At 43.9% G+C, this 24,701-nt stretch overlaps 1 protein-coding gene across 2 annotated transcripts in view; it reads left to right on the forward strand.

Annotated features, from left to right (window-relative positions):
- s1pr2 (sphingosine-1-phosphate receptor 2) overlaps positions 1-24,701 on the forward strand; it is a 101,179-nt gene that overhangs the window by 67,676 nt on the left and 8,802 nt on the right. Inside the window, exon 1 of one of the 2 annotated variants that reach the window (XM_062971327.1) lies at positions 16,818-17,416. The exons of the other annotated variant lie outside the window; for it this stretch is intronic. The gene's annotated coding sequence lies outside the window, so the exon portion shown is untranslated. Of the gene's footprint in view, positions 1-16,817; positions 17,417-24,701 lie in introns of those variants that run through there. 2 annotated transcript variants of the gene reach the window in all.

Consider the following 24,701-nt stretch of genomic DNA (forward strand, 5'->3'; position numbering starts at 1 on the left):
TATTATCATAGAAGATAGGTTAGGTAAAGGTTTTCCCCTGATGTTAAGTCCAGTCGTGACCGACTCTGGGGGTTGGTACTCATCTCCATTTCTAAGCTGAAGAGCCAGCGTTTTCCGTAGACACCTCCAAGGTCATGTGGTCGGCATGACTCCATGGAGCGTTGTGACCTTCCTGCTAGAGCGGTACCTATTGATCTACTCACATCTGCATGTTTTCGAACTGCTAGGTTGGCAGAAACCATAGAAGATAACCCCACACATTTCCCAATACAGTCCACGAGTTACAAACATTCGACTTACAAACAGATGTAAGTCTCAGCTTTGTTCTCATAGTTAAGAACATAGTTAAGGATGTCTTGGCTCTGTTTTCTAGTTAAGAACAGAGCTGAGACAACAGGAAGTGAGAGAAATCTGCCCCTCGAAAGGGAAAGGGTTGTTATCTTCAGGAAAAGGGGTTTCCATTGAAGCTTTCCCACCAATCCTTGTTTCCATAACAAGCTAAATTTTTCAAAATCCAATTTTCATAGGGACAGAAAGTGGGGTGAAGTCCTCTGAACAGGGGCACAGACAACAAAACAAACTCCATGGGGTGTTAACCCTTTCTTATACTATCCTAAGAAATAGATATAGATATAGATATAGATGGCTGAGGTTATATTTTAAAAATGTACCTGTTCTGACTTACACACAATTTCAACTTAAGAACAATTCTACAGAACCCATCTTGTTTGTAACTTGTGTACTGCCTGTACTATACTAGAAATTAGAGGTTACTTGATATTTTTGTGTTCTAAACACCCAATAAATATCAACTGTATTGCATTGGTTGCATTGTCTGGGATCTTTCCTACCCTCTCCTTGATCCTGATACTACATCTGTTCCGAGAAAACAATATTTCCTTAGGAACAAATCATATTTGTTTGCTGAGGAAGTGTTGCAGCTTAGAAAGTTGTTTTGCACTAGAATTGCTTGACTGCAGTGGGCTCCTATTGCCCATGTTAGCACATAATTTCTTCTCCAGGTCCTTCACACCTGCTCAAGCCCTTGCTGTTTGGAGAACATTTTAAAGGACTTTTAAATTTTCATTTAGAGTTTGGGGCTCTTTTATATGTATCCTCAGAGGGGTTTCTTGAAGATGGGGCAAAATATACTGCCAAGTCCTCTGCCCAACTTGTTTCTCTGCAAAAACTGAGCATTTATCAGCAACCTGTCCTGAATTAGTTCTGCCCTGTGAGCCCCTATTCCTTATGGCTGTGGTCTCCCCCACTTAATCCAGTTCTGGGTCCCATAATGTACAGGCTGAAACATGTCAAGAGAATTATGACCTAAAGGTCTGGAAGCCAAGCCTTAGAAGGAGAATTTTAGGAAGCTGGATATGTTTTGCTCAGAAAAAAGAAAGTTAAGAGGTGATATGATATCTATGTTTAAATATTTGAAAGCATGTCGTATTGAGGAGGAAGCAAGCTTGTTTTCTGATGCTCCATGGAGCAATGAAAAGAGATTCCACCTAAACATTTGAAAAGACTTCCTGACATTTAGAGCTGTTCAGCAATAGAATACACTGTTTCCTCGGCATGTGTTGGAGTTTCCCTCTCTGGATGGCCATCTGTTGGGGGTGCTTTGATTGTGGGTTCCTGCATGGCATAATAGGTTGTACTGAATGGCCCTGGTGGACTCTTCCAACACTATAATTCTATGAAAAACATGGGCTGAAGAGGAGAGTGAGAGTAAGTCATACTGAGGCCGAATGAATATTTGGTGCAACTCACAGTGTCATTATTACTTGCATGTATGGGAACACAGCAGCCAAACTCTGGAGTTGGCATGGCGCTGCCAATGCTTGTTTATAGACCCAGTTAGTCCTGCAGTCATTCCCCCACCCATCCTCACAGGCATTGCATCCTTTCCTTGGGACACGGGTGGGGCGGATATTTGGCTGCTTCTCAAGAAAGTAGGTGATTAATAATTCTGGGTGGGGACCAGGCAGTGTGTTTGCATCGTGTTTGAAGTTTGGGGGAAGTAATGTTCCTTCCTAGTCCTCTATCCTTCCCACCCCCAACCTGGCATAGCGTGTTTCTCCCTCCCTGCCCCAGGGCCAACCCTTTAACTCCAACTCAGAGAGGCGTGCATTCAAGTAGGAGGCATGGCCCCGGTCTGGTAGTAAAAGTGAAAGTTGAAAGGCAATACATTTTAATGAAACAACTGTTATTTGAATACCTGCTTTGTGTCACTGACAATAATGCTAAAGTTGTTAAGCACAGACACACCTTCATTATTAGACAAATGTTTGATTAAATGTAGGGATCTCATTACTGCAATGCTGTACGTGCCATAAAACCTGACTGAAAAGATCAAAGTCACAAGTTGAAAAAGCTGGAATATTCAAAGTGTGTGTGTTGGGGGGGGGGGCATATTTGGCAATGGCATCTAGAGCCTTCATGCTGATAATCTCTTCCCAGATCTTGCCCTAGCCTGGCCTATTTGGCCAAATGCACTAGAGCTTGAAAAATCTACTGTGAATCCCACTGGCCATTCTGCTGGAAGGTGCTGTCCTAAAAGAATAACAGCAACAACAACAGCAACAACAACAACTTTATTTGTATAACCCACCTCCATCTCCCCGAAGGGACTTGGGGTAGCTTACATGGGGACAAGGCCTGAAAACAAATATACAAGATATATAAAATTAAAACACTTAACAAATAAATAATTAAAAACCGTTAAACCACATAATAAAAACATCATAAAATACATCAATGTGCATCAAGAACCAAGGGGTGGGACTATTAAAATTGCACAGGAAGGGCAGGGCTTGTGCAGTACTCAGGACAATAGGACCAATAGTGGGAATAAAGTGCTGGACACCAGGATAGTAAACAATTAGGACCAGGCAGGAATAATTTAAGAGCTGATGTATTGTTCAAAGGCACATTGAAAATCCATGTCTTTATGTAATGTGGACAGTGTGGGGGCTGATCTCCCTGGGTAGAGAGTTCCAGAGCTGGGGGGGCACCACCGAGAAGGCCCTCTCCCTCATCCTCACCAACCGTGCTTGTGACGGAGGCGGGAGCGAGAGAAGGGCCTCCCCAGTAGATCAAAGAGCCTGCACCGTTTCTTAGGGAGAGATACTGTCACGAAGATAAGCAGGACCCAAACTGTTAAGGCCTTTGTAGGTCATAACCTGCACTTTGAATTGGGACCTGAAGATTGTTGATAGCCAGTGGAGCTGCTTCAGGAGAGGCGTAGTGCACTCCCTGTAACCAGCTCCTGTTAGCAACCTGGCTGCCGACCTTTGCACCAATTGCAGTTTCCAGGCCGTCTTCAAAGGGAGCCCTACCTAGAGCGCATTACAGTAGTCCAATCTAGATGTAACCAAGTCAGGCTTCTCGAGGTATGGTCGCAGCTGGAACGCTAGTTTTAACAATGCGAAGGCCCTCCCAGCCACCATCAACACCTGAGCTTCAAGCATCAATGCTGAGTCCAGGACGACCTCCCAGACTGTGGACCTGTGTCCTCGGGGGGGAGGGTGTAACCCCATCAAGCACTGACAACCATTCTGATCGGCGCTGCAAAATAAGTTACCCAACTGCTGCACAAGGCAGGGTGGTAAATTAGGCTTCCACCCCATGACACAGTCAAGGTGAGGTTCAATAAGACCCACAGTTAAGGAGGCAGCCTGGTGCAGTGGTTTGGGCATTAGATTCCAACTCTGGAAAGCTGGATGTAAATTCTCACTCCGCCAGAAAATCTATAGGCCGGACCTTGGGCAAATCACAGTCTTTCAGCCTCAGAGGAAGGCAGTGCAAACCTCTTCTGAGCAAATCTTGTCAAGAAAACCCTGTGATAGGTTTTGCCCTAGGGTTGGAAATGACTTGAAGGCACACAACAGCAAGACCCACGGCCAGCAAAGTAACTTTGGCACAAGGAGACAGCAGTCAAATACCACAACAGCAAAGTAATTACCAAAAAACCATCTGGGGAATTTCAGTGATAAGGCCAAGCTTGGAAATGCAACTTGACAACCATATAATTCAAAGGTGGGGCCAAGTTTGATAATGCAGGCTGACAGCCATACAATCTGAACATAGGTTTGATCATCTCTATTTTCAGCAGAGAGTCAAATGCGAGGTGACCTTCATATGTCACTTTATACAGCAGGAAGGCTAGATTGGCTAGACCTGATCTAATCTCAGGGTGTTACCAGACAGAATAGAAATCCAGGAGGAACTGGGCTATTATTTATATTACAGTAGTGTCTCGCTTATCCAACCTTCGCTTATCCAGTGTTCTGGATTATCCATCGCCGTCTGCCTCCTGCCCAGATCCACAGCTGTTTTCAACCAGGGCCCCCCAAGATGTTTTAGGCCTTCACCTCCCAGAAATTCTAATAGCTTGTAAACTGGCTGGGATTTCTGGGAGTTGTAAGCCAAAAACAAGCCTGGGGACCCCAGGTTGAGAACCACTGCTCTAGGCAGTAGGGACTGACCTTTTATGAATTTAACTTCTGACAATGTGTTACTGTAAGTTCATTTTATGCAACTCTATATTTATTTGTAATCAATTTTTTTAGTAGTCAATGTTTTTGTAGTCAATGTTTTTAATACATTGCGATGTTTTGGTGCTAAATTTGTAAATACAGTAATTACTATGTAATGTTACCATGTATTGAACTGCTTTTTCTGTTGATTTGTTGTAAAACATTATGTTTTGATGCTTAATTTGTAAAATCATAATGTAATTTGACGTTTAATAGGCTTTTCCTTAATCCCTCCTTATTATCCAACTCTTATCTAGTATTCAGTCGGCCCGTTTATGTTGGATAAGTGCAGGGCCGTAGCCAGAAAAACATTTCCGGGGGGGGGGGGGGGGTTGAAATTTTTCGGGGGGGGTTTAACCCCTAGCACACACCCCTCCCTGCTACAAACCTGTCAATATCTGCTTGAGATAGTGCCTGGAGGGACTCTTAATGTTTTGTGTCTCATAGACTTAGCATGGGGATTTGGTTAACCAGTTAAAATTCATGAGTAAACCAGGTATTTTTTTATAACCTGAAAAATTTCGGGGGGGGGGGGGGGGTTGAACCCCTAAAACCGCCCCCTCGCTACAGGCCTGGATAAGTGAGACACTACATCATCATCATCATCATCATCATCATTATTATTATTATTATTATTATTATTTTATTTTATTTTATGACACAGCAAACAAGATAGATATGCTGGATTTCATATCACAAAATCACAAGTCGAATACTTCCCAAGCATTTAGGACTGTGTGATGTATTTTCGGATGATGCGTGCAGATTCCAGTAGGGTGGCCTTTTGCAGTTGGCAGATAGTAATTTTGTTAATGTCTATTGTTTCCAAATGCCGGCTGAGATCTTTTGGCACGGCACCCAATGTGCCCATCACCACTGGGACCACCTGCACTGGTTTCTGCCAGAGTCTTTGAAGTTCAATCTTGAGGTCCTGATAGCGGCTGAGTTTTTCCTGTTGTTTTTCGTCAATGCGACTGTCACCTGGGATGGCAACATCAATGATCCAAACCTTTTTCTTTTCCACAACTGTGATGTCTGGTGTGTTGTGTTCCAGAACTTTGTCAGTCTGGATTCGGAAGTCCCACAGTATCTTTGCGTGCTCATTTTCCAATACTTTTGCAAGTTTGTGATCCTACCAGTTCTTTACTGCTGGGAGGTGGTACTTGAGGCATAAGTTCCAATGAATAATTTGGGCCACATAGTTGTGCCTCTGTTTGTAGTCTGTCTGCGATTTTCTTACAGCAGCTGAGGATATGATCAATGGTTTCGTCGGTTTCCTTGCACAGTCTGCATTTTGGATCATCAGCTGATTTTTCGATCTTGGCCTTAATTGCATTTGTTCTGATGGCTTGCTCCTGGGCTGCAAGGATCAGGCCTTCTGTCTCCTTCTTCAGGGTCCCATTCGTGAGCCAGAGCCAGGTCTTCTCCTTATCAGCTTTTCCTTCAATTTTGTCAAGGAACGTTCCATGCAATGTTTTGTTGTGCCAGCTGTCAGCTCTAGTTTGTAGTGCGGTTTTCTTCTACTGATTCTTTGTCTGCTGTGTTTTGAGGAGTTTCTGATCTTTGACTTCAATCAAAGCAGGTTCTTCACTCTGCTTTACATATTCTGCCAGGGCATGTTCTTCTTTGACTGCTTGTTTTACTTGTAAGAGTCCTCTGCCCCCTGATCTTTCAGGTAGATATAGCCAGTCAACATCACTGCGGGGGGTGCTTGCTTTTGAGAATTTTTCTCACCCTTTGTGTGTATTCTTTGCTGACCACCATTTTCACATGTTCATGCTTGATGTTGTCCAGCTGTAATATGCCCAGATATTTATAGGCCTCTGGTTGGTGACACTTTATTGTTTGGCCATTAGGCATATTTATGCCCTCACTTTCAATGATTTTTCCCTTCTTCAATGCCACTGTCGAACATTTGTCCAAACCAAACTCCATGCTGACATCAGTGCTAAAAATTCGAACAGTGTTAGTCAGAGACTGGATTTCAGTTTCCGTTTTCCCATACAGCTTCAGGTCATCCATGTACATCAGATGCGAAATTTTGTGAGATTTCTTAGATGTTCGATAGCAGAGATTTGTTTTTTGTAAGATTGTTGACAGAGGGACCATTGTAATAATGAAAAGCAGAGGGGACAATGAGTCTCCCTGGAAAATTCCTCTTCTGATGTTGACAAGTCCATAGCTCTCATTTCCAACAAACAGTTCAGTTTTCCAGTGCTCCATGATGTTTTCAATAAAGGTGGCAACGTTTTTACTAATCCCGATGATGTCCAGGCACTTGATGATCCAGCTGTGTGGGAGTGAGTCAAAGGTCTTTTTGTAGTCAATCCGTGTCATGTGAGGATTAGCTTTTCGGCTTTTACACTTCTCCAGAATCATTTTGTCAATTAATAACTGGTCTTTTGTGCCCCTGCTTTTCCGTTTGTTGCCTTTCTGTTCATCTGGCAAGATGTTTTTTTCTTCAAGATAATCTTGAATTATTATTATTATTATTATTATTATTATTATTATTATTATTATTATTATTTTATTGTATGACACAGCAAACAAGATAGACATGCTGGATTTCATATCACAAAATCACAAATCGAACACTTCCCAAGTGTCAAGGACTGTGTGATGTATTTTCGGATGATGCGTGCAGATCCCAGTAGGGTGGCTTTTTGCAGTTGGCAGATCGTAATTTTGTCAATGTCTATTGTTTCCAAATGCCGGCTGAGATCTTTTGGCACGGCACCCAGTGTGCCCATCAGTGTACCACCTGCACTGGTTTCTGCCACTGTGCCACCTGCACTGGTTTCTGCCAGAGTCTTTGAAGTTCAATCTTGAGGTCCTGATAGCGGCTGAGTTTTTCCTGTTGTTTTTCATCAATGCAACTGCCACCTGGGATGGCAACATCAATGATCCAAACCTTTTTCTTTTCCACAACTGTGATGTCTGGTGTGTTGTGTTCCAGAACTTTGTCAGTCTGGATTCGGAAGTCCCACAGTATCTTTGCGTGTTCATTTTCCACAACCTTTGCAGGTTTGTGATTCCACCAGTTCTTTACTGCAGGGAGGTGGTACTTGAGGCATAAGTTCCAATGAATAATTTGGGCCACATAGTTGTGCCTCTGTTTGTAGTCTGTCTGTGTGATTTTCTTACAGCAGGTGAGGATATGATCAATGGTTTTATTGGTTTCCTTGCACAGTCTGCATTTTGGGTCATCAGCTGATTTTTCGATCTTGGCCTTAATTGCATTTGTTCTGATGGCTTGCTCCTGGGCTGCAAGGATCAGGCCTTCTGTCTCCTTCTTCAGTGTCCCATTCGTGAGCCATAGCCAGGTCTTCTCCTTATCAGCTTTTCCTTCAATTTTGTCAAGGAACTTTCCATGCAATGTTTTGTTGTGCCAGCTGTCAGCTCTAGTTTGTAGTGCGGCTTTCTTGTACTGGTTTTTTGTCTGCTGTGCTTTGAGGAGTTTCTGATTTTTGACTTCAAACAAAGCAGGTTCTTCACTTTGCTTTACATATTCTGCCAGGGCATGTTCTTCTTCTTTGACTGCTTGTTTTACTTGTAAGAGTCCTCTGCCCCCTGATCTTCTAGGCAGATATAGCCGGTCAACATTACTGCGGGGGTGCAGTGAATGATGAATGGTCATGAGCTTTCTTGTTTTTCTGTCCAAATTGTCCAGTCCCACCTGTGTCCAGTTTATGATGTCAGCAGTATATCTTATGACAGGTATGGCCCAGATGTTTATGGCCTTGATGGTGTTGCCTCCATTGAGCTTGCTTTTGAGAATTTTTCTGACCCTTTGTGTGTATTCTTTGCTGACCACCATTTTCACATGTTCATGCTTGATGTTGTGCAGCTGTAATATGCCCAGATATTTATAGGCCTCTGGCTGGTGACACTTTATTGTTTGGACATTGGGCATATTTATGCCCTCACTTTCAATGATTTTCCCCTTCTTCAATGCCACTGTCGAACTTTTGTCCAAACCAAATTCCATGCTGATATCAGTGCTAAAAATTCGGACAGTGTTGGTCAGAGACTGGATTTAAGTTTCCGTTTTCCCATATAGCTTCAGGTCATCCATGTACATCAGATGTGAAATTTTGTGAGAATTCTTAGATGTTTGATAGCCGAGATTTGTTTTTTTTTTAAGATTGTTGACAGAGGAATCATGGCAATAATGAAAAGCAGAGGGGACAATGAGTCTCCCTGGAAAATTCCTCTTCTGATGTTGACAAGTCCATAGCTTTCATTTCTAACAAACAGCAGTTTTCCAGTGTTCCATCATGTTTTCAAAGAAGGTGCCAACTTGATGATCCAGCTGTGTGGGAGTGAGTCAAAGGCCTTTTTGTAGTCAATCCACGTCATGTGAAGATTAGCTTTTTGGCTCTTACAGTTCTCCAGAATCATTTTGTCAATCAATAACTGGTCTTTTGTGCCCCTGCTTTTTTGTTTGTTGCCTTTCTGTTCATCTGGCAAAATGTTTTTTTCTTCAAGATAGTTTTGAATTCGGTCAGCTATGATGCCAGTCAGTAGTTTAAACATAGTGGGCAGACACGTTATTGGCCTGTAGTTTCCTGGTGCTGCTCCTTTTGCTGGATCCTTTTGTATCAGATATGTTCTTCCAGTTGTTAGCCATTCACTGATACTTCCTTTCTGCAGCATCTCATTGACTTGTTGGGCCATTTTTCCATGTAAACTAATCAGATGTTTGAGCCAAAATCCATGAAGTTGATCACTACCAGGCGATGTCCAGTTCTTGACTTTTTGCACTTGTTTGCTGATCATTTCTGTTGTTATTTCCATCTGTTCCATTTTGTTCTGTGAGAATTTTCCTTCAAACTCCTTTATCCACCCAGCGTTTTTGTTTTAGTTCTTATTATTTTCCCAAAGCTCTTTCCAGAACTTTGTTGTTGCAGTTTTCTCTGGCTTTATGGTTACTGTGTCTGTTGTTTGGTTCAGACTCTGGTAGTCTTTGGTCTGATTGAAACAGTTGATTTTGTCTATACTGGATGATTCTGGCTTCATACCTTTCAATTTTTCTGGCTGTTGCTGTAATTTGTTATTTCACGATTTCCAAAGCTTCTTCAATTTTTCTGGTGTTCAGCCAGTACTTTCGGATCAGGTATTGCTTGATTTTGTCATTCTTCAGTTTCTTCTCTTTCATATTTTTTCAGGTTACTTGCATCTGATCTAAGCTTTTTGATTTTCAACTCTAGCCTGACCTTCCACTTTGGTTTTCCAGTCGATTTTCTTTGGGGCTGCCTTGGTTGTAGAAGCCCAAGCTCTTCTGTTACTATCACTGCTGCACTGTAGGCATACTGGTTTGTTTGTTCAATTGATGTTATTTGGACAGTGGAGAGTATTGTATTCACATCTTTCATGAGAGGTGCCAGGTGTCTCTTGGGCACTGTTTTTAGAGTTGGGAGCTGCTTTCTTTTGCATTTGCTGCAGCATGAGCTATGATCTTATCCTTGAGCTCTTGTTGTCTTGTTGTCAAGGTTCCTGGTGATTCAACAGGTGTCTCAAGTGCTGGTTCTTCAAATTCTTGCAAAAGCTCCACATTTTCTTCTGGTTCAATCTGTTCCACCATTCCAAGTGTTGCTGGAGTCTCTGCTGCTCTCTGTGCTGTGGTCTGATGGTAATTTACTTTACAAATTTTCTGGATTTCTTCGAGTTCAACTTCACTGAACACTTTGTTTCTGATTATGAATCCTCGTTGGTCAGCCAGTCGGGGTTCTGTTACCTGTGAGTCAGGGTACTCTTGTTTCCACAGTTGATGCATCCTTTTTTGGTAGCCACGCCTTTGAGGTTCAGATTTGTAGTAGCATTTCATAATTGTGTGGTTTTCTGGCATTGTATATTTCTGCCGTTTCTGTGACTGTTCATTTGTATTTTATTCCGTAGCTCACTTGTCGATAGATGTCCAGAATCAGCAGCATCCACCGTGGTCCTTTTTATCCTGGGCGACGACCGAGCCAGTATAGACTTCATTTTGGTTTGATTCTCCATAATGCTAATGGGTTAGGTGCACTTAGTTCCACTCCTCAGCTGAGGCCTCTCTGGCTTGGTTGGACCTGCCAGTAGTTACACTATCGCCAGCACAGCCCTCAGTCATCATTGGAGTGGTTAAGCCCCATCACCACGTCAAGGTGGCACCTGTGGGGGGGATTATTATTATTATTATTATTATTATTATTATTATTATTATTATATTTATACCCTGCTTTCCCTCTCCTGCAGGAAACTCAAAGCAGCTTCACATAAAAGCATCAGCATACAAATATGCAAACATTAAAACAGGATTAAATTTAAACAATATTTAAAAATTTCCAGTTAAAAACCATTGACTCCCAGATTTCTGTTCTCACCCCCAACCCCAGGCTTTCCGGGATGACATCCAGTCTCTTCAGTCCATTCCCCCTCCCCCCCACAAAAAAATCCAAACTAACCCAAGGTGCCGAAGAATCGGGATGGCTGTGGGATTGACTGGAAGTAAACCTCCACAGGCCCATACCTAGAAAGAAGAAAGGAGCAGAATTCAAAACGATCTTGACAGACTAGAGAGATGGGCCGAAACTAACAAAATGAAGTTCAACAGGGACAAATGCATGATACTTCACTTCGGCAGAAAAAATGGAATGCAAAGATACAGAATGGGAGAAGCCTGGCTAGACAGCAGTACACGTGAAAAAGATCTTGGAGTCCTTGTGGACAACAAGTTAAACATGAGCCAGCAATGTGATGCGGCTGCTAAGAAAGCCAACGGGATTTTGGCCTGCATCAATAGGGGAATAGCGTCTAGATCCAGGGAAGTCATGCTCCCCCTCTACTCTGCCTTGGTCAGACCACACCTGGAATACTGTGTCCAATTTTGGGCACCACAGTTGAAGGGAGATGTTGACAAGCTGGAGAGCGTCCAGAGGAGGGCAACTAAAATGACCAAAGGTCTGGAGAACAAGCCCTATGAGGAGAGGCTTAAAGAACTGGGCATGTTTAGCCTGCAGAAGAGAAGGCTGAGAGGAGACATGATAGCCATGTACAAATATGTGAGGGGAAGCCATAGGGAGGAGGGAACAAGCTTGTTTTCTGCTGCCCTGCAGACTAGGACATGGAACAATGGCTTCAAACTACAGGAAAGGAGACTCCACCTGAACATCAGGAAGAACTTCCTCACTGTGAGGGCTGTTCGGCAGTGGAACTCTCTCCCCCAGACTGTGGTGGAGGCTCCTTCTTTGGAGGCTTTTAAACAGAGGCTGGATGGCCATCTGTCGGGGGTGCTTTGAATGCGATTTCCTGCTTCTTGGCAGGGGGTTGGACTAGATGGCCCATGAGGTCTCTTCCAACTCTACTATTCTATGATTCTATGATTCTATCCTTCCATTTTCCCCAGCATCGTGATCTTTTCCAAGCTTTCCTTTCTCCTCATGATGTGGCCAAAATACTTCAGCTTTGCCTCTAATATCCTTCCCTCCAGTGAGCAGCCGGGCATTATTTCCTGGAAGATGGACTGGTTGGATCTTCTTGCGGTCCAAGGCACTCAGGATTTTCCTCCAGCACCAGAGTTCAAAAGCGTCTATCTTCCTTCGCTCAGCCTTCCTTATGGTTCAGCTCTCGCATCCATAGGTTACTATGGGGAATACCATTGCTTTGACTATGTGGACCTTCGTTGCCAGTGTGATGTCTCTGCTCTTCACTATTTTGTCAAGGTTGGCCATTGCTCTCCTCCCAAGAAGTAAACGTCTTCTGATTTCCTGGCTGTAGTCTGAATCTGCAGTGATCTTCACACCTAGAAATATAAAGTCTGTCCCTGCCTCCACGTTTTCTCCCTCTATTTGCCAGTTATCAATAGGTGTAGTTGCCATGATCTTGGTTTTCTTGACGTTTAACTGCAACCCAGCTTTTGCACTTTCTTCTTTCACCTTGGTGATAAGGCTTCTCAGCTCCTCCTCGCTTTCGGCCATCAGAGTGGTATCGTCTGCATACCTAAGGTTGTTAATGTTTCTTCCAGCAATTTTAACTCCGGACTTGGATTCCTCAAGCCCCGCACGTTGCATGATGTGTTCTGCATACAAGTTGAATAGGGAGGGTGAAAGTATGCAGCCCTGCCGCACTCCTTTCCCAATCTTGAACCAGTCTGTTGTTCGGTGATCTGTTCTTACTGTGGCTACTTGGTCTTTATACAGATTTCTCAGAAGACAGACAAGGTGACTTGGTATTCCCATACCACCAAGAACATGCCATAGTTTATTATGATCCACACAGTCGAAGGCTTTAGAATAGTCAATAAAGCAGAAGTAGATGTCTTTCTGAAACTCCCTGGCTTCCTCCATTATCCAGCGGATATTGGCAATTTGGTCTCTGGTTCCTCTGCCTTTTCTGAACCCAGCTTGGACATCTGGCAACTCTCGCTCCATGTATTGCTGGCAGGGCCGGCCGGAGATACTTTTTAATGTGAAGCGGGGGTGCTGAAAAGCGCCCCCGCCACCGGCCCTGCCTCCCGCGCCCTGGCCCCGCCCAGCGTGCCCTGGCCCCGCCTCCCACGCTGCGTGGGAGGCGGGGCCAGGGCACGCTGGGCGGGGGGGCAGCGCCAGAGTTGGCCCCGCCCCCCACCCAGCGTGCCCTGGCCCCGCCTCCCACGCAGCGTGGGAGGCGGGGCCAGGGCACGCTGGGCGGGGGGGCGGCGCCAGAGTTGGCCCCGCCTCCCACGCTACTCCCGCTCGCCCGTCTGGCCTTTTCTAGCAGGCCAGACTGCAGCGGAGGTCCCTCCAGGCCGCGATTGCGGCCTGAAGGGACCTCCGCTGCAGTCTGGCCAGCTAGAAAAGGCCAGACGGGCGAGCGGGAGTAGCGTGGGAGGCGGGGCCAACTCTGGCCCCCCCGCCCAGCGTGCCTTGGCCCTGCCTCCCACGCAGCGTGGGAGGCGGGGCCAGGGCACGCTGGGCGGGGGGGCGGCGCCAGAGCTGGCTCCGCCTCCCACGCTACTCCCGCTCGCCCGTCTGGCCTTTTCTAGCTGGCCAGACTGCAGCGGAGGTCCCTGCAGGCCGCGATTGCGGCCTGCAGGGACCTCCGCTGCAGTCTGGCCTGCTAGAAAAGGCCAGACGGGCGAGCGGGAGTAGCGTGGGAGGCGGGGCCAGCTCTGCCCCCCCCACCCAGCGTGCCCTGGCCCCGCCTCCCACGCTGCGTGGGAGGCAGGGCCAAGGCACGCTGGGCGGGGGGGGCGGCGTCAGAGCTGGCTCCGCCTCCCACGCTACTCCTGCTCGCCCGTCTGGCCTTTTCTAGCTGCCCAGACTGCAGCGGAGGTCCCTGCAGGCCGCGATTGCGGCCTCCAGGGACCTCCGCTGCAGTCTGGCCAGCTAGAAAAGGCCAGACGGGCCAGGGCGCACTGGGCGGGAGGCGGGGCACCGTCAGGGCGGTGCCCCGCCTCCCGCCCAGCCTGACGGCGCCCCCCCGGGCCTGCGCCCGAGGCGGCGGCGTCAGGTGCCTCTATAGTGGGGCCGGCCCTGATTGCTGGACTCTGCCTTGCAGGATCTTGAGCATTACCTTACTGGCATGGGAAATAAGTGCCACTGTATGGAAGTTTGAGCATTCTTTACTGTTTCCCTTTTTGGGTATGGGGATATAAATTTATTTTTTCAATCTGATGGCCAATCTTGTGTTTTCCATATTTGCTGGCATATGGCATGCATCACCTTGACAGCATCACCTTCCCAGATTTTAAACAGCTCAGCTGGGATCCCGTCGTCTTCTGCTGCCTTCTTGTTGGCAATGCTTCTTAAGGCCCATTCAACCTCACTCCTCAGGATGTCTGGTTCTAATTCACTCACCACACCATCAAAGCTATCCTCTATATTATTATCCTTCCTATACAGATCTTCTGTATATTCTCGCCACCTATTCTTGATCTCTTCAGCTTCTGTTAGGTCCCTGCCATCTTCGTTTTGGATCATGCCCATTTTTGCCTGAAATTTGCCTCCGATGTTTCTGATTTTCTGGAAGAAATCTCTTGTCCTTCCTATCTTATTATCTTCTTCCACTTCCATGCATTGCTTGTTCAGAAATAATTCCTTGTCTCTCCTGGCTAACCTCTGGAATTGTGCATTTAATTGGGCGTATCTCCCCCGATCGCTGTTTCCTTTCGCCTTCCTTCTTTGGGCTATTTATTTATTTATTTATTTATTTACATCACTTTTACCCCGCCTTTCTCTCCGAGGAGACTCAAAGCGGCTTACAGTAAATGGCAAAAATTCAATGCCTAAAAACAATGTAAAAACAACAATTCATATAAAACAATCTACAAAACAACACTTCATATAAAACAGATACCATTACAAAATAAAAACACATTATATAAAATTTTAAGAATGTCCAAGATTAAAATCCATTCATCCAGAATCCTCAAGTCTTCGTACAGGTCATGTAAAGTCCATGTTCTCATTCATTAAAAGCTTGCGTGCACAACCATGTCTTTAAGGCTTTCCTGAAGCCCAGGAGAGTTGGCTAATTCCAATGTCTCAACAAACCATCTTGCCTTGGTTTTATTTTTCTTTGGGACGTACTTTGTTGCTGCCTCCTGAACAATGTTGTGGACTTCTGTCCATAGTTCTTCTGGGACTCTATTTATTAAATCTAGTCCCTGAAATCTATTCTTCACCTCCACTGCATATTCACTGGGAATATTTGTGAGATCATATCTAATGAGTGTGCCCCTCATCCTTCCCCAAATGCCTGCTGGCAGAATAAGGTCTTCACCTGCTTGCGGAAGGCTAGCAAGGATGGGGCTATGCTGGTCTCTTTCCAGAAGGAGTTACGAAGTCTGGGAGCAGCCACTGAAAAGGCCCTCTCCTTTGTTTTCACCAAACGTGCTTGAGCAGGTGGTGGGACAGAGAGAAGGCCCTCCTTAGATGATCATAAATTTATAATAGGTTCATAAAGAGAGTTATAGCACTATAATTTCACTTTAATTGCCATGGCTGCATGCCATGAAATCTCAGGATTTTTTAGTGTGGCAAATACTGGACAAGAATTCTTTCTTCCCCTCCCTATACTGTAAATCCCAGGATTCAGTTGGGCAAAGTCCTGGCCGTTAAAGTGAAATCATTGTAATATTACTGTGCACTATGGACCCCAAGCTCATTCGCTGACCAGCGAAGTCTGTGGTTACAAAGCAATGGATTCACATTGTAGTAAAAGAGATTCCACCTAATAGTAAGAACTTATATGTTATTGTTTGATATTATGATTTGGTTTTTATATGTATGTTTGGCATTGAATTTTGCCATTAATATGTTGTAAACCGCTTTGAGTCCCCCCAGGGATGAGCAAAGCACTATATGAATATAGTAAATAAAAATAAATAATGATGGTAAGAACCGTTTGGCAGTGGAATATGCTTCCTTGGACATCTTCTCTGGATGATATTAAGCATAGCCTAGATGGCTATCTCTCAAGGGCTTTCATTGTGATCCTGCATGGCAGAAGTGGGTTGGACTGAAGGACTGTTGGGGTCCCTTCCAACTCTATAATCCTATGATTCTATGAAGTAATAAAGCATGGCAAATTGAGACAAGGTGGCTACGTTTTTGGGTGGATGCAGAAGTTAAAATCCAAGAAATGCCATTAAAAATCGCTTTGACTATTCTCCCACCTCAAGCTGCAGAAGCACCTTGGTTACCATTAGCATTCTATTACAAGGATGTGCAAGGTTTTGAGAGCTTTTTTTACCTTAGATAGGAGCTCCTGGTGGTGCAGTGGGTTAAACAGCTGAGCTGCTGAACTTGCTGACCGACAGGTGAGCGGTTCGAATCTGGGGAGCGGGGTGAGCTCCCGCTGTTAGCCTCAGCTTTTGCCAACCTAGCAGTTTGAAAACATGCAAATGTGAGTAGACATGACTAGAACTTAATGTCAGGGGGAAACCTTTACCTTTATCTTACCTAAAGGTTTTCCCCTGTCATTAAGTCTAGTTGTGTCCGACTTGGTGGATTGGTGCTCATCTCAATTTCTAAGCCAGCGTTGTCTGTAGACACCTCCTAGGTCGTGTGACTGGCATCGTTACCTTCCCACAGAAGCAGTACCTATTGATCTACTCACATTTGCATGTTTTCGAACTGCTAGGTTGGCAGAAGCTGGGACTAACAGCGGGAGCTCACCCCACTCCCCGGATTCGAACCGTCAACCTCTCCGTCAGCAAGTTCAGCAGTACAGCAGTTTAACCCACTGCACCACTGGGGGCTCCTTTTTTTACCTTAGCAGGCTTTTAAAAGGTAGCCAGTGTGGTGTAGTGGTGCGAATGCAAAACCAGGCTCTGGGAGACTAGGTTTCGAATCCCTGCTCAGCCATGAAAATTCACTCTGTTACTCTGAGCAAGCTGCTCAATTTCAGGGAAGGCAGTAACAAATCTCCTTGGAACAAATCCTGCCAAGAAAACACCAGGAGAGGGACACTGAAAGTCCTCATAAAACAACAGTAACAAAGACTTGTCAATAATACTTGTGAAAAATTATTTTCAACAACTTTACCTTTTAGGTAGAAGTAACAGTTTGCACCACATTCTGAATGTATTGATGAGCAGTTGGATCCAGGATTAAATGCAATGAATGAAGGGTTGTTAATTGATTTACAAAGAAGAGATACAATACTTCTGTCATTCCCTTCACCCATCCCACGTTAAAGCATCTCTCAAGACAATTAACTGATGGTCAGGTTAAGCCTCTTAACTCCTCTGGGGTATTAACACAGCCAGAATAGCCAGCAGGCTCTGTGTCAGATGGGAAAACAAAACAACAGAAGAAAAGGAAAATTCACTGAAGAATACTCTTTCTGCCATCCCTGAAAAGTAGCTTAGAGACTATCTATTTAGAAGTATTGAGTTCAGTGTGGCTTACTCCAAGGTAAGTGTGTTAAGATTTGGCATGAACTGCCAAAAATTGAGAATCTTATTGTAAGTTGTAAAGAGATCTAAGGCTACCTCTCTCCATTTCTCTTACACTATAATATATAGCAAGCAAGGGTGTGTGTGTGTGTGTTTGTCTGTGTATATATGTTCCTTTAAGTTGCCTGTTGACTATGGCAGTTTCATTAATTTCCTAAGGTTCTCCTAGGTTTGCCATTAAAGGTAAAGGTTTTCTCCTGACATTAAGTTTAGTCGTGTCTGACTCGGTGGGTTGGTGCTCATCTCCCCTTCTAAGCCAAAGAGCCAGCATTGTCCATAGACACCTCCAAGGTCATGTAGCTGGCATGACTGCATGGAGCGCTGTTACCTTCCCGCAGAAGCGGGAATCATGTGATCTATTCACATTTGCATGTTTTTGAACTGCTAGGTTGGAAGAAGCTGGGGCTAATAGTGGAAGCTCACAGCACTCTCTGGATTTGAACTGCCAGCCTTTTGGTCAGCATGTTCAGCAGCTCAGCAGTTTAACAGGGCCAGGCTGGTGAGCAGCCAACTGCCAGCTGCAGCAAATCACTCTGACCAAGAGGTCATGAGTTCGAGGCCAGCTTGGAGCCTGCGTTTGTCTCTGTCTTTGTTCTATGTTAAGGCATTGAATGTTTGCCTTATATGTGTGCAATGTGATCCGCCCTGAGTCCCCTTCGGGGTGAGAAGGGCGGAATATAAATACTGTAAATAAATAAATAAATAACCCGCTGTGCCACGGGGGGCTCCCGTTTGCCATTACCTTCCTCTAAAGTACAGCCGACAGAACCTGGTGTCCCCATCTAACTACTAAGCAGGGCTGACCCTGCTTAGCTTCCAAGATAGATAGGATCTGATAGCTTCAGGATATTTAGATTCACTCCATGAATATGGTCTGAGTTTTGAGTGTCCTTTGGGAGAGAGGTAACAAGATAGAAATACTAGTGCTACTGTTACTTAAAAAATGGTTGTATGTACTCAAATCCCAGGTACAACCCTACTGTTGGTTTGTTGAAATGCAATTAAATAATATTCTTGCAAAATAAATGGAAAGCTGGTGGTATACCTAGTTGACCAATCGCCCTTCATGCCTGCTGCTGGTGCAATGGGATTAAATTTGCATTATACAATGATTTGCCAGTCATTGTTGAGATCTGAGACCTCGCCATTTTATCAGCAAATATTTGGGGTCTCAACTTTTACCTTGATTAATACAACTAAAGGGATAGATTGTAATCATTTGTGAATAGGGCCAACCATTTCCATAGAATCATGGAGTTGTGATGCTTGGTGAGCTATGTCACTTTATTTGTATGTTTGTGTGTTTGTGATTTGTTCTTTTCCTTTCTTTTGTTTTTTCTCCCTATCTCTTTGTCCTAAATTATTAAAAGTAAATAAATAAACAATAATATGATCCCCTCTTTGCCGTTTACGATTTGGGGCTCGCCCATCTATGAGGTTTATAATATGTATTTGTATTGCTCACCCGCTCAATCACTCAGTCACAATGGCAGAGAGATTAGCAAAATGAATATTGGCAAAATGGGGGGTGTTGGCAGTTTGCATGGAAATTTTACATTGAGTATCACCTGATATTACTGTGTTTGGAGCTAACAAGCTGACATTTCATCTGGTTAGGAGCTGCTTTTCCCCAAGAGAAAATCGACAGCTTGCCAGCTACCACCTCCCTGCCAAAGGCAATAGAGCTGTCCCATGGAGTTACTCATTACTTACTTAGGCGATCCCTCGTAGTTCGAGGATGATGGTCCTCCGTCTTCGCTATCTTGGGGATGGATCCGTAGATGGCTGAAGAGACCTATTCTTGATCTGCATGTTCTCCCGCAGTGAGGTTTCCAGGTGGAAGGCGGTTTCAGTCAGGGTTGGCTTGATGGGCCTTCCTCTTGGCATGTTTCTCCCTTAAGCCCTCCATTCGTGTCTCTTCGAACTCCGCAGCACTGTTGGTCACAGCTGACCTCCAATTAGAAGGTCAAGGGCCAGGGCTTCCCAGTTCTCAGTGTCTATGCCACAGTTTTTAAGGTTGGCTTTAAGCCCATCTTGAAATCTCTTTTCCTGTCCACCAACATTCCGTTTCCCGTTCTTGAGTTCGGAGTAGAGTAGCTGCTTTGGGAGATGGTGATCGGGCATTCGGACAACGTGGCCAGTCCAGCGAAGTTGATGGCATAGGAGCATCGCTTCAATGCTGGTGGTCTTTGCTTCCTCAAGCATGCTGACATTTGTCCCAAGAGATTTGCAGGAATTTTTTTCTGAGGTAACGCTGATGGAAACGCCCCAGGAGTTGGGTGTGATGTCTGTAGACCGTCCACGTTTCGCAGGGGTAGAGCAGGGTTGGGAGGACAATGGCTTTATAAACAAGCACCTTGGTATCTCTACGGATGTCCTGGTCATCAAACACTCTCTGCTTCATATGGAAAAATGCTGCACTCGCAGAGCTCAGGCGGTGTTGTATTTCAGTGTCGATGTTGACTTTTGTGGAGAGGTGGCTGCCAAGGTAGCGGAAATGGTCAACATTTTCTAATGTTACACCATTAAGCTATATTCCTGGCATTGCAGAGGGATTAGCTGGTGCCTGTTGGCAGAGCCGGCCCTAGGTATTTTTCAAGTGTAGGCGAAAAGAATTTTGCCCCCCCCCCCAAAAAAACCAATCACTGAAAAATAAAAGCGTTGGATAAGCGAAAATGTTGGATAATAAGGAAGGATTAAGGAAAAGCCTATTAAACATCAAATTACATTATGATTTTACAAATTAAGCACCAAAACATCATGTTTTACAACAAATCAATAGAAAAAGCAGTTCAATACATGGTAATGTTATGTAGGAATTACTATACAGTAGAGTCTCACTTATCCAACATTCACTTATCCAACGTTCTGGATTATCCAACACATTTCTGTAGTCAATGTTTTCAATACATTGTGATATTTTGGTGCTAAATTCATAAATACAGTAATTACTACATAGCAATACTACGTATTGAACTACTTTTTCTGTCAAATTTGTTGTATAACATGATGTTTTGATGCTTAATTTGTAAAATCATAACCTAATTTGATGTTTAATAGGCTTTTCCTTAATCACTCCTTATGATCCAACATATTCACTTATCCAACGTTCTGCCAGCCCGTTTATGTTGGATAAGTGAGACTCTACTGTATTTGCAAAATTAGCACTAAATATTGAACAGGGATATAGAGCAGTGTGGACTTAGATAACCCAGATAGCCCTCAGTATTAAAAAAAAAACTCTAAAATCAGGACAATAAATAAAGAACAACACTGAAAACAGAAGAAATCCAGACAGTAAACAATCAGGGACAGCTAACACCTCCTAAAAAATATTCTCCCAGGCAAGAAGAAGCCAGGCTTTGAAGCCACGGGGCCATTAAATGCTAATCAAGGTGATTAATTACAACATTCACACCTGCTTCAAAGAAGAGTTCTTTCTCCCACCCTGGACCTTCTACAGATATATAAACCCCACATACCTAGCTTCCAAGTGCCCACAGACCTCACAATCTCTGAAGGCCCCAAAGGTGGGCTCACGTGGTGCGAAGGTGGGCCCGCGCCGGCTGGAAGGCCCAGCACGGGCATCGGGAGGTCCGAAGGAGAAGGAGACGGAGAGTGGCACCCTCCTCCCAGGACGATGGCGCCCCCGGGGCGATGGCGCCACAGGCGAGTGCCTAGTTCGCCTTATGGTTGGACCGCCTCTGCCTGTTGGAAGAGTACTTTGGTTTTCTCGACGTGAGAGGCCGAGCTTTTCGTATGCTTCTGCGAAGGTGTTTAGAGTGGCTTGTAGGTCTTCTTCTGAATGCGCACAGACTACATTGTCATCGGCATTTTGGAGTTCTATAACAGATGTTGCGGTGACCTTGGTTTTGGATCACAAACCTGCAAAAGTATTGGAAAATGAGCACGCAAAGATACTGTGGGACTTCCGAATCCAGACTGACAAAGTTCTGGAACACAACACACCAGACATCACAGTTGTGGAAAAGAAAAAGGTTTGGATCATTGATGTCGCCATCCCAGGTGACAGTCGCATTGACGAAAAACAACAGGAAAAACTCAGCCGCTATCAGGACCTCAAGATTGAACTTCAAAGACTCTGGCAGAAACCAGTGCAGGTGGTCCCAGTGGTGATGGGCACATTGGGTGCCATGCCAAAAGATCTCAGCCGGCATTTGGAAACAATAGACATTGACAAAATTACGATCTCCCAACTGCAAAAAGCCACCCTGCTGGGATCTGCGTGCATCATCCGAAAATACATCACACAGTCCTAGACACTTGGGAAGTGTTCGACTTGTGATTTTGTGATATGAAATCCAGCATGTCTGTCTTGTTTGCTGTGTCATAATAATAATAATAATAATAATAATAATAATAATAATAATAATAATAATAATAATAATAATAATAGCTTTATTTTTATAACTCACCTCCATCTCCCCGAAGGGACTCAGGGCAGTTTACATGGGGACCAAGCCCTAAAATCAAGTAACAAATACAAATTAAAACACAGCAACAATATGATTAAAACAGTTAAGCAATAGAATAAGACAACATAAAAACATCAGTGAACATCAATACTAAGAAGTGGGACTATTAAAATTGCAAGAGAGGGGCAGGGCATGTCCAAAACGCAGGACAGTAGGGTCAGGAGTGGGAGTAAAGTGATGGAATCAGGGCTGTAAACAGTTAGGACTGGACAGTAATAACTTAGGAAACAAAGGCACATTTAAACATTCATGTCCTCAAGTCTTTGTGGAATGTAGACAGAGTAGGGGCTAATCTGATCTCCCTGGGGGGAGAGCTATGATCCAAAAACTTTTCTGAGCTCTCAGGTTTGGTTCAGTCTAGCATTTAAACTATTTTTTAGTTATAGCCCAGCTGGGAATCATCCCAAACACTGCTCACTAGCAGCTCTTAGTCATAGTGTTGAAGTAGCATTTTGTTTAACACTTGGGTGGGTATTTCCTGGTCCTTTATATCAGGATTTCTTAAACATTTCCACTCGCCACCCCTTCCAGCCAGAGTAATGTTTACATGACTTTGGGTATATAGGTATATAAAATAGGTATATAAATCAAACATTTACTGATAACTAATCAGCCGTTGCAAGGCTTGCTGAATGGATTGATTTTCCTTTTTATGAAGTAAAGCTGAAGAATCTTCTGCAGAGTCCAAGGTAAACATCACACCGCAGATTTGCATAAATGTCTAAAACAGTTACTAGGTGGCATTCAAAAACATTTATTGTTGCCATTTGGGGTTGGATCCACAGTTTAAGAAGCAGTGTGCTAAATGTTGTGGGGCTGCAACTCCCAGCTTTCCTTGGCATTGGCTATTCTGGTTAGGATTGCTAGGAGTTTTGGTTCCAGAATATCTGAGGAACTGGACGGTTCCTAGTACATAATGCACAGTAAAATGGTGCCCCTTATATAAATCGGTGAACAGCTCAAATGAGTGCTGGAAAGATCCTGCCAATCTAAAAAATGGCAAGAGGCTACAGTACAGAGTGCCTACTTAGCGCTCAGTGTATGGCAAAATCAGGAATTGCTTTTTGGAATGTTTTTGGGGAATGTGTCTGAGCCATGATTGGTTAAATCTGTGAATGCAGAACTCATGGAGCTCAAGGGTTCACTGTATTCACTTCACAGATTGTCCACATGGGTGGCTGAAATAGTGATACCTTTGCTTTCTGATTCTTCAGAGTACTCAATTTTGTTTCATACACAACATTATTCAACATCTATATATATAAAAGAGTAATGAAATCCCCCCAGGCTGCTAAGCAATAAAAGTACAAGCCCCAGAACCTAGAAATTTGGCAGCACAATCCACCATCCTTGCCCCTAGGTTCTGACAACAAAAAGAAAAGAAAAATAAAGTCCTTATTAGAGGGAGAGGAATAATTGTTTCTATCCAATTCCTGCCAGTTAGAAGGCTAAGCTCTGCCCACTTGGTCTCCTAGCAACCCACTCAGCCCAGGGGACAGGCAGAGTTATGCCTCACTTAGGCCTCTTCCACAGATTATCTAATTTGCACTGGATTTTATGGCAGTGTATACTCAAAGCCCTTCCACACAGCTATATTACCCATTTATAATCTTATATTATCTGCTTTCCACTGGGTTATCGTGACTCCACACTGCCATATAATCCACTTCAGTGTGCATTTTATACAGCTGGGTAGAAGGGGCCTCATATAATCCAGTTCTAAGCATATAATATAAGATTATAAATATACAGTAGAGTCTCACTTATCCAACATAAACAGGCCGGCAGGACGTTGGATAAGTGAATATGTTGGATAATAAGAAGGGATTCAGGAAAAGCCAATTAAACATCAAATTAGGTAATCATTATACAAATTAAGCACCAAACATCATGTTATACAACAAATTTGACAGAAAAAGTAGTTCAATGCGCAGTAATGCTATGTAGTAATTACTGTATTTACAAATTTAGCACCAAAACATCACAATGAATTTAAAACACTGACTACGAAAACATTGACTACTAAAAGGCAGACTGCGTTGGATAATCCAGAACATTGGATAAACGAATGTGGGATAAGTGAGATTCTACTGTAATATGAAATAATTACTGTGGTATAATAATACAGAACAATATAATCTCTAAAACCAGGACAGTAAATAAAAAGCGACACTCTGAAACCCGGGAAATTGGGAATTCCAGAAAGGAAACAATCAGGGCCAGCTAACACCTCCCAGGAGACTATTCTTCCAGAAAGGAAGCTGAGAAGGGAGTGAAGCAGTGTATATTACCAAAGTCATTATTATTATTATTATTATTATTATTATTGTGTTGCTGTGAACCATGAAAATGAATACAATCTGGTTCCAAGTATTCAAAAACAGTAAAATCAGAATATATAAAAATTACTGTGGTATAATAAAACAGAACAATACAATCTCTAAAATCAGAACACTAAATAAAGAACAACACTCTGAAAACAGGGGAATTCCAGACAGGAAATAATCAGGGCCAGCTAACACCTCCCAACAAAGTATTCCCATCACCAAAGTCTGGAAAATCCTCTGATTTCAGAGGGCCACAGACTTTTTTTAATTGACTGTGTGCACTCAGGCACTGCATATGGGTACTTCTTCATCTACACAGACAGTAGAAACACATAAAATATCGCAAAGAACACAACTCTGAAAACAAGGGAATTCCAGACAGGAAATAATCAGGGCCAGCTAACACCTCCCAACAAAAAAT

Source organism: Anolis carolinensis, chromosome 2, assembly GCF_035594765.1.
Source record: "Anolis carolinensis isolate JA03-04 chromosome 2, rAnoCar3.1.pri, whole genome shotgun sequence".
Classification (NCBI taxonomy): domain Eukaryota; kingdom Metazoa; phylum Chordata; class Lepidosauria; order Squamata; family Dactyloidae; genus Anolis; species Anolis carolinensis.